Raw genomic sequence first — 11,012 nt, forward strand, 5'->3', positions numbered from 1 at the left:
TCCATCTAGACTGGTCTTCTCTCCATCATGCCACTCCTTCTGGTTCAGTCTTCTCTACCAACATCTTCAGTGCCTCTAGCGCTAACTAGACCTCGTAGCATATGTGGCGCCCCTGACCCGGTCAGGCACCACAGAGTATTGCACCCATGCGGGAGCAATGCTTCCAGGTAATCTCCAAAGGCCAGGATGAGGTGCACACACAAACATATAGTGACCAGGCCTCCCACATCACCAGAGGGGACCCTTGGGTAGCCATAAGGGGTTAACTTTCAATTCCCAGCTAGGGGTGTGTTCAGGGGCTGGTTGCTAGGAAGCAGGGCAGAGAGAGAGAGGAAGTGAGAGAGTCGAGAGGAAGAAGTTGAAGTGTATGGAGGGGGAGCAGAGAAGCTCCCGTGCAGACAGGTCCTGAGGAGTGCTGTAGCTGAAAGCGGAGGAGAACGGAGTACTGTGGGTCGGCCTGAAGAGCATCCAGAGAAAGAGGGGTGGCTGAGTACGGAGATCCCGGTATCCGAGCACACAAGGGGAACTAGGTCCCCAGTACAGGCAGCAGATCATCCAGAGCTGCTTAACCTACAGGTTGGGGGGGTACTTCATGCCCTCACCACGACTACACAGAGCTTGAGCCAAGCAGCACACCAGGCCCATAAGGGGACAGGGCGAGAAGCCATCCCACCAAGGCCACGCTGCCGGCAGACGAGCCAGAGAGAGGGGAGCAGGGTGGTAACAGCTTCCCTGGAGGGGTCCTACCACGCTTCAAGCAAAGGGTCCTCCTAAAACAGAAAGAGTGCAAGGAAGGCGAGTGGACAGCTACCCTCAGAACGGCCTCCTGGAATTCCTGGTTCCACCTGGTTATCACAGTGTCGCCCGGGCATCTCACCGTGACCTCCAAACAGTGAGTAAACACGTTAAAAGACTTCTTGGACTGTGTTTGAGTCATTCTGCGACTTGTGGTACTACAAACTCACACCGGGCCCTGGGGCTTGCCTCACTCTCAGGAGGCTACTATATCCGACTGCACCCACCATCAGCCCCAGGCGTCCCCTAACCTGCAGTGGCGGTCCCCACTGACCGCAATACTGAGAGTGGCGTCACGATCAAAACTGAAGATTCCCTACCTGTGACCAGCACCAGCTACGTGGAGTCCCTGAAGGTATGCACCGATACAACACCTGTGGGGCTTCACATCTTCTGGCGTCACGAACAGGATAAGGACTAGACCTGTTCAGACAGGTGACCGTGTGCCTCAGAGGTCCGACCGCAAAAATTGAACCGCCGCCATATTGCCATCTTCAAAAGCGCGCGCTGCAGCCCGCGCGAGGGAGAAGAGCACCGCCCACGAAGAGGTGTGGCCGCCCCAGAATCCCCACAATTCAGAGAGCGTTCTGACCCAGGAAGTGGAAAGGGAGCGCGCAGATTTCTGAAGAAAAATGGACGCTGCAGGAGGTAATGCCCCTGGTCAGGGCGACGCAGCCCAAGCGATGCCAGCCCCTGTCGCGCTGGACGCCGCAGCGCCTGGTGCCGGTGCCGCGGTCGCAGCTGCGCCGGCCGAGGTCGCCCCCATAATGCCAGTGTCCTTGTTGTATGCCCCAGGGGCGCAATGGCTGCCTCAATACGCCGGTAAAATAGACACGCTGACCGGGTTTAAGAAAAAGATCAACACCCTGCTAGACATGCACGCGATGACTGGTAAACAGAGGGCCGCTGTGGTGCTGGGACAATTGACTGGAGCAGCAGAATTGGAAGCTGAGTCCTGGGCCAATGATGACCGGAGCTCTGTTGAGACCATCTTTGCCAAACTAGCAGCTGCTTTTGAACACCGCACGGAGGGAGAGCTGAGAACGGACTTCTATCACTGCCGTCAGAAGCCCCAAGATAGTATAAGAGACTATGCCCTCAGGCTGCAGGCGGCACTACGGGCTCTCAAGCTGGTGGACCCTGTCAGTGACCAGGAAGGAAACCGGATGATGAAGGAACAATTCCTGCGGGGCCTGCGCTCTCCTGAGGATGGGAAGCAGATGAAGCTGTGGTCCCTAGAACACCCCGACGTGGACTTTGCCATTCTGAAAGACCGGGCAGTGAAAGCACTCCAACCCCCTGTGGACACAGACCCTGCCAGTTCCACGGCTGCAGGAGCGGAATCCTCCACGCAGGCCCTGATGACTGCAAAAGGACTCAACGCGCCAGCAGAGACCATAAGTACGCTATCCTCCCAAGTGCAGCAGCTCACTAAGGACGTCGCACAAATCCTGAAAGCAATGCAGTTGCCCTCAGAGACCAAAGTCCCTCATCAGATCCTGCTAGCCGACAACCCAGAGGACGTCCCTTGGATGCGGAGGAGAAGGGGTCCCCCAACTCGAGGCAGGAGCAGTGATCGCTATGACTCAGCTGGACAACCCATCTGTCGTCGTTGCCAGAAGGCAGGTCACTATGCAAGGGCCTGTCCTTTAAACGAGTCAAACCTGGGGCCGAGGGCCAGTCCTCAGGATTAAGAAGATCAGGCCCAAGTCGCTGCTGTGATCAGTACGTGGGTGGACGTCCTGTCCTGTCCATCGTCTTGGACGGGATCCCTACCCCGGCATTATTGGACACCGGCTCTCAGGTCACCACGATCCCGCATGTCCTTTATCGGAGGTTTTGGTCGGACGACGATCTCCGACCACCGGACCCCTCCCTCACCATCTATGCTGCCAACGGACAACCTATAGACCAGATCGGGGTCAAAGAGGTAACCATAAAGGTGGGAAGGCAGGAAATGAAGGGACAAGGACTGATTGTTGTGGACACTGATATTAGAGAAAGGAACCCGCAAATGATTTTAGGCACTAATGTCATAGAAAATTGCCTAGGGGAAGTGTTGTTGTTGCTTCACCAGATTGTTGAAGGTGCTGACGGCAGGTCGCAAAGAGCCTTGCAAAAGGAGATCCGAATCATTCTGAGGAAGCAACAGGTAAAACAGACTGGCGGTGAGATTGGTAGTGTACGGGTGATGGATGCTAACCCCATTGTGATACCCCCACGGAGTGAAATGATGATGTGGTGTAGAGCAGCGGTAGGTCTCAGAGGACAGGATTACCAGGCTGTACTAGAGCCCACTCATTCAGACCACTGGCCCACGATTCTGACAGCCAGGGGGGTAGTTGATGTACACAAGGGACGAGTGCCTGTACGAGTGTTGAACTGTGGGGAGGAGGAAGCCAGACTACCAAGGTACGCTACCATAGCCAAACTGTTTACATGCTCAGATGACGCCATAACACCTGTAGGTCCCCTGACACAAGCTGACTCAAAAGAGGGCGAGACCTCCCAAAAGCAGTTAGAGGACTGGTGCCAGAAACTACACGTGGGGACTGACTCTACACCCGACTACCAGAAACATGGGGTTTACAGGGTCGTGCAGGAATACGAGCAGGTCTTTAGTAAGAACCCACTAGACTTTGGTAGGATCAAAGGGGTGCAACATCACATACCCACAGGCAGTCATCCTCCCATTAAGGAAAGACATAGGCCTATTCCACCAGCCCATTACCAGCGCACAAAGGACATGCTGAAGGACATGAAGGAGGCAGGAGTCATAAGGGACAGTTGCAGCCCCTGGGCAGCTCCCCTAGTCCTGGTAAGAAAGAAGGATGGCACGATGAGGATGTGTGTGGATTACAGACGGATAAATCAGATAACACACAAGGATGCCTACCCTTTGCCAAGGATAGAGGAATCCCTCGCTGCCTTGAAAGCCTCTAACTACTTTTCTACCCTAGATCTTACTAGTGGCTACTGGCAAGTATCTGTAGCAGAAGAAGATCGGGAGAAGACGGCCTTCACCACCCCAATGGGCCTCTGTGAGTTCAACAGCATGCCATTTGGACTCTGCAATGCCCCCGGGACCTTCCAGAGGCTTATGGAATGCTGCCTAGGGCACCTCAACTTTGAAACCGTCCTGCTCTACCTGGATGATGTCATCGTGTACTCCAAGACCTATGAGGACCACCTGAAACACCTGGCTGAAGTCTTTGAAGCACTATCCCGATATGGAATGAAGCTGAAACCATCCAAGTGCCATCTACTGAAGCCAAGGGTCCAGTACCTAGGTCACGTGGTCAGTGCAGAAGGAGTAGCACCGGACCCAGAGAAGGTCACAGTCATCCAGGAATGGCCCACACCTACTACCGTCCGGGAGGTACGTCAGTTCCTTGGCTTGGTAGGCTACTACAGAAGGTTCATCAAGGGCTACACGAAAATGGCGGCGCCTTTGCAAGAGCTCCTGGTAGGCCACCCAAAGAAGAGAGGAAAGATCTCCGGCCCGCCATTTCACTGGGGAGAAGCAGAAGAACACTCCTTCAGACAAATGAAAGGGGCCTTGACGGGTGAAGAGATCCTAGCCTACCCTGACTACGGTCTGCCATTCGTACTGTACACAGATGCCAGTAATGTGGGACTGGGAGCAGTGCTTTCACAGGTGCAGGGAGGCAAAGAGCGTGTGATTGCTTACGCCAGCAGGAAGCTCAGGCCTACCGAAAGAAACCCAGAGAATTATAGCTCATTCAAGCTAGAGTTCCTGGCCATGGTATGGGCTATCACAGAGCGGTTCAAGCACTACTTGGCAGCCACCAAATTCACTGTCTTCACGGACAACAACCCCCTGACCCACTTGGATACTGCTAAATTGGGTGCCATGGAGCAGCGTTGGGTAGCCCGACTGGCGAATTATGACTTTACTGTCAAGTATCGAGCTGGCCGCAAGAACGGCAACGCAGATGCTCTGTCCAGGATGCCTCACCTAGCAGACGAGGGTGAAGATGAAGATGATCTGGAAGAGATTGAGCTGCCAGCGTTCCATCGCCATGGAGCAAAACAGTGTCGGCAGTCGCGTGCCAACCGCCAAGAGGTGACCCTGAACCCACTACCTCATTACAACTGGAAGGAGACCCAGGAAAATGATCCAGCGGTGGGCTTGGTAAAGAAACTGATCAGCCAGCCTGGCGCCAGCCTTGACAAAGGAGCCCCACCTGAGGCACAGTACCTATGGAAGGAGAGGGGTCGATTATTCATCTATCAAGACAAACTTTACAGGAGCATCATTGACCCGAGGACGCATGAGAAGGTGTGGCAAGTGATTGTACCACAGAAGGATACGAGGATGGTGCTAGAAGCCTATCACAATGGTGCAGGCCACTTTGGTTGGAAGAAACTGGAGGCCCTACTTAAAGTAAGATTCTACTGGGTGGGCATGAGATCTGCCCTAGAGAAGTGGTGTCGAAACTGCGGGCCTTGCAATCTTAGAAGAAAAGACCAGCACCGCCAGAGAGCACCACTCCAGCCCATCCAAACTAAACGGCCCCTGGAGATCGTGGCCCTGGACCATGTAAAGTTGGCACCCAGCAGACAAGGCTACAACTACGCTCTCACTATGGTTGACCACTACTCCAGATTCCTGGTGGTAGTACCAGTCAAGGACTTGACAGGTCAAACTGCAGCCAAAGCTTTCCAGACACACTTCTGTCGACCACATGGCTATCCAGATCAAGTGCTCACTGACCAAGGACCAGCCTTTGAAGCTGAAGTGTTTAAGGAGTTTTGTAACCTATACGGCTGCCAGAAGATCCGTACTACGCCTTACCATCCTCAGACCAATGGCATGTGTGAGAAGATGAACCACATCATTCTCGATCTTCTGAAGACGCTCCCATTGGAGGAACGAAGTCAGTGGCCAGAAAAACTACCCGATCTAGTGGACATGTATAACAACATCCCTGTGAGTTCCACGAACTGCACACCGGCATACCTGATGAGGGCCAGACCAGGGAGATTGCCAGTAGATCTGGAAATGGGAGTTGAGACCCCTGAAGACCATCAACAAGGTGCTGATTGGGATTCCAACCGCCAAGCCCAATACAAGAAAGTACAAGAGTGTGTGGAGCGAAGCCTGACTCAGCAGCGTGAGAAACAAGAAAAGGCCTACAATCGAAAAGCACCTGCTGTTCCTTTGATGCCAGGAGATATAGTTCTCAAGGGAAAGAGAAGGCGTTATAAACTTGACAATCACTGGGAAGAAGAACCCTATACTGTGTTACCATCAACGCTTAGCAATGAAAAGACATGCCTTATCAGCAAAGATGGAGGAAAAACAACAGCTGTCGTTTCTAGAGATCGCCTAAAGAAATGTCCTGAACAACTAAGAATCCCTGAAGAAATTCCCAACCCTGTGCCAGTTCAAGAACCAAAAGAAAGGATGATCCATACTGCGCTTGGAGATTTTCCAGCAAGTTGGCCTCAATACAATGGAGCAGTTGTTATTCCAGTCATTACATTCACTCAATCTAGAGAAGTAGGAGACCTAGAAGCACCTGTTCAGAACCTAGAAGTGCCAAATGTAGCTGAAGCAGAAAACCACGCATTGGTATCAGTACCCAGTACACCCAGAATTCACATTGAGACACATACATCGGGTGGGAGGACACAACCTCAGACAGATGACAGTATAGTACTGCGTAGATCAACCCGCAGCAACTTTGGTCAGCTCCCATTACGCTATAGACAAAGTACAGTTTAGTTGAAAGTGACGGTATGAAGTGTAATGTTTAACCTGTTATAGTTAAGCAACGTTTAAGCGAAATGTGCCCACAAGGACTATTGTGAGACTTCCTTAAAATGTTAGACCACTGGTTATGAACTGGCTTTAACCACAAACTTTGCATTGTAAAAAGTTGCCTTCTTGGTACCAACCACAGGGTCTGCCTGTTGAGGGGCATGGCTCTGCACCAACAAGGGGGCACGCCTGTTTATGGGGCCTGCCCTCCAACACTCGGAAGCGGGTACGCCTGTTTATGGGGCCTACCTTACACCACTCCCCTCAGGAGAGGAAGATTGGAGGAAAGGTCTGGGGAATGTGATGGCCCAGACCTGGTTACCAAAAGGACCGGTGACCTACCTCCTGAAGGTTTTTGGGTGGGTTTCGGACATGTGGGTGGTTGGTGGTGGAATGGTACCTGGCATGTTTAAATGTAAATAATTGCCCCTGTGTGGGAAAAGTTTGTATTTACCTTTTCTCTTGTCTTTGCAGCCCGAGGACGTGCTGATGATAACTAAGGGGGAATGTGGCGCCCCTGACCCGGTCAGGCACCACAGAGTATTGCACCCATGCGGGAGCAATGCTTCCAGGTAATCTCCAAAGGCCAGGATGAGGTGCACACACAAACATATAGTGACCAGGCCTCCCACATCACCAGAGGGGACCCTTGGGTAGCCATAAGGGGTTAACTTTCAATTCCCAGCTAGGGGTGTGTTCAGGGGCTGGTTGCTAGGAAGCAGGGCAGAGAGAGAGAGGAAGTGAGAGAGTCGAGAGGAAGAAGTTGAAGTGTATGGAGGGGGAGCAGAGAAGCTCCCGTGCAGACAGGTCCTGAGGAGTGCTGTAGCTGAAAGCGGAGGAGAACGGAGTACTGTGGGTCGGCCTGAAGAGCATCCAGAGAAAGAGGGGTGGCTGAGTACGGAGATCCCGGTATCCGAGCACACAAGGGGAACTAGGTCCCCAGTACAGGCAGCAGATCATCCAGAGCTGCTTAACCTACAGGTTGGGGGGGTACTTCATGCCCTCACCACGACTACACAGAGCTTGAGCCAAGCAGCACACCAGGCCCATAAGGGGACAGGGCGAGAAGCCATCCCACCAAGGCCACGCTGCCGGCAGACGAGCCAGAGAGAGGGGAGCAGGGTGGTAACAGCTTCCCTGGAGGGGTCCTACCACGCTTCAAGCAAAGGGTCCTCCTAAAACAGAAAGAGTGCAAGGAAGGCGAGTGGACAGCTACCCTCAGAACGGCCTCCTGGAATTCCTGGTTCCACCTGGTTATCACAGTGTCGCCCGGGCATCTCACCGTGACCTCCAAACAGTGAGTAAACACGTTAAAAGACTTCTTGGACTGTGTTTGAGTCATTCTGCGACTTGTGGTACTACAAACTCACACCGGGCCCTGGGGCTTGCCTCACTCTCAGGAGGCTACTATATCCGACTGCACCCACCATCAGCCCCAGGCGTCCCCTAACCTGCAGTGGCGGTCCCCACTGACCGCAATACTGAGAGTGGCGTCACGATCAAAACTGAAGATTCCCTACCTGTGACCAGCACCAGCTACGTGGAGTCCCTGAAGGTATGCACCGATACAACACCTGTGGGGCTTCACACATACATCATTATGTTGTGTGAGACCTAGTTTGGGCCTCAGGTGACATCATGTCACTGGGTCTACTCAACGACAAAAATGCTGACAGGGATAGAGCAAGCCATAAGGAGCAACAGTATGCTTGAAGAGTAGACTGGACAGGAGGGAACAGCAGGATAGCATTTGAGAAGGCCAGACCAGAGGGAGCAACAGCATGCTGGAGAAGACCACACCGGAGGCAGACGTAAGATGCTGGTAGTGAAGGCTGGACCAGAGGGACCAACAGAATGCCAGAAGAGAAGGCCAAAATAGAAGGAGAGGCAGGAAGCCAGAAAAGCAAACCGAGGCGTATCAAACCAGAGGGAGTGGTAGGATGCTTGAAGGGAAGACCAGACCAGAGGGAATGGCAGGATGCCTGAAGAGGAGGGCAGACCAGAGGGAGCAACTGGATGCCTAGAAAGGAAGGCAGACCGGAGAAAGTGGCAGGATACCTGAAGTGAAGGACTGAAAAGACGGAGCGGCAGGATGCCTAAAGAGGAAGGCATACCAGAGAGAATGGCAGGATGTCTGTAGAAAAGATCAAATCGGAAGGAGCAGCAGGATGCCTGAAGACTAAAGCGGGCTTTACACGCTGCGACATCGCTAATGCGGAGTCATTGGGGTCACGGAATTTGTGACGCACATCCGGCCGCATTAGCGATGCCGTTGCGTGTGACACCGATAAGCGATTTTGCATCGTTGCAAAAACGTGCAAAATCGCTAATCGGCGACATGGGGGTCCATTCTTAAAAATCGTTACTGCAGCAGTAACGAAGTTGTTCCTCGTTCCTGCGGCAGCACACATCGCTCCGTGTGACGCCGCAGGAACGAGGAAGCTCTCCTTACCTGCCTCCTGGCCGCTATGAGGAAGGAAGGAGGTGGGCGGGATGTTACGTCCCGCTCATCTCCGCCCCTCCGCTGCTATTGGGCGGCGGTTCAGTGACGCTTCAGTGACGTCGCTGTGACGCCACACGGACCGCCCCCATAGAAAGGAGGCGGTTCGCCCGTCACAGCGACGTCGCCGGACAGGTAAGTATGTGTGACGGCTGTTGTGCGGCACGGGCAGCGATTTGCCCGTGTCGCGCAACAGATGGGGGCGGGTACCCACACTAGCGATATCGGGACCGATATCGCAGTGTGTAAAGTAGCCTTAAGACAGACTAGAGGGAGCGGAAAGATGCCTGAAGAGAAGACTAGACCGGATTGATCATCAGGATGAATGAAGAGTAGACTAGACTAGATTGATCGTCAGGATGCCTGAAGAGAAGACTAAACGGGATTGATTGACAGGATGCCTGAAGAGAAAACTAGACCAGATTGATCAGCAAGATGCTGGAAGTGTACACTGGACCGGAGTGATCAGCAGGCTGCTGGAAGAGCAGACTGCATCGGATTGATTGGCAGGATTCTGGAAGGGAAGACTAGACCAGAGTGATCAGCAGGAGGCCGGAAGAGAAGACTAGACCGGAGTGATCGTCAGGAAGCCAGAAGAGAAGACTAGACTGGAGTGATCGGCAGGAAGCCGGAAGAGAAGACTAGACTGAAGTGATAGACAGGAAGCCAGAAGAGAAGACTAGACCGGAGTGATCGGCAGGAAGCCGGAAGAGAAGACTAGACCGGAGTGATCAGCAGGAAGCCGGAAGAGAAGACTAGACTGGAGTGATCGGCCGGAAGCCAGAAGAGAAGACTAGACTGGAGCGATCGGGAGGAAGCCGGAAGAAGAGACTAGACTGGAGTGACCGGCAGGATGCCTGAAGAGAAGACTAGACCGGAGTGATCGGCAGGAAGCCGGAAGAGAAGACTAGACCGGAGTGATCGGCAGGAAGCCTGAAGAGAAGACTAGACCGGAGTGATCGGCAGGATGCCTGAAGAGAAAGCCAGACTAGAGAGAGCAACCACTGAGGGCTGGGAAGAGATGTTTATTTTACACTACGTTTTTCCCCCTATGTCTCTCCAGACCCCAGAATATGATGACACATTTGATTTATGTACAAAATTGGGGGAGGAGTGATTGGCACCACTATAAAAAAAGATCAATATACAAAATTCTGTGCGAGCACAAATTTTGTATTGTCTCATATTGTCTGTACATGTCCTCTCTGAATTGTAAAGCGCTGCGGAATATGTTGGCGCTATAGAAATAAAACGTATTATTATTATTATTATTATTATTATTAAGCTAGACAACCAAGGAGAAAAAGTGCGGCAACTGCACCAGAACTAATAACAGGTGACGCCACACACTTGTATATGAGATTATAATCAATACAACATTTTATTAGACAAATAGACACCTAAAACCATTAAAAAGGGTAGACCTCATACAACTTGATGAAAACACCCTAATACCAAATACTCCTAACCTAATAATCGATATAAGGACACACTGATATAGTCTAACAGAGATCAACTAATCACAAATTGTGTAAGGCATAATTACCAGACATAAAAAGACCAGTGTGACCTGAAAGATAAAGTAGATATCAATGTGGAGGTCAGAGGGTTATTACAAAGACCAAGCAGCCCTACGCATTACGCCAAAGGCTTCCTCAGGAGTCTCCTGCAGCCATATACTTTATCTGTGCTGAGTGACAGCGTTTGACAGTTCCCAACACAGACCCTGTCTGCATGTCTATATCGTACAGTAAAAATAACTTTTAAAAAAAAAAAAAAACTGGCGTAGGGTCCCCCATATTATGATACCCAGCACAGATAAAAAACATACGGCCACAGGCTGCAGCCCCCAGCCCTGCACTTATCTTGGCTGTGTATCAAAATAAGAGGAACCGTATGCAGCTTTTTTTTTTTAAATTATTTACTTAA

The sequence above is a fragment of the Anomaloglossus baeobatrachus genome, chromosome 11 (assembly GCF_048569485.1).
Source record: "Anomaloglossus baeobatrachus isolate aAnoBae1 chromosome 11, aAnoBae1.hap1, whole genome shotgun sequence".
In the NCBI taxonomy this organism is placed as follows: Eukaryota; Metazoa; Chordata; class Amphibia; order Anura; family Aromobatidae; genus Anomaloglossus; species Anomaloglossus baeobatrachus.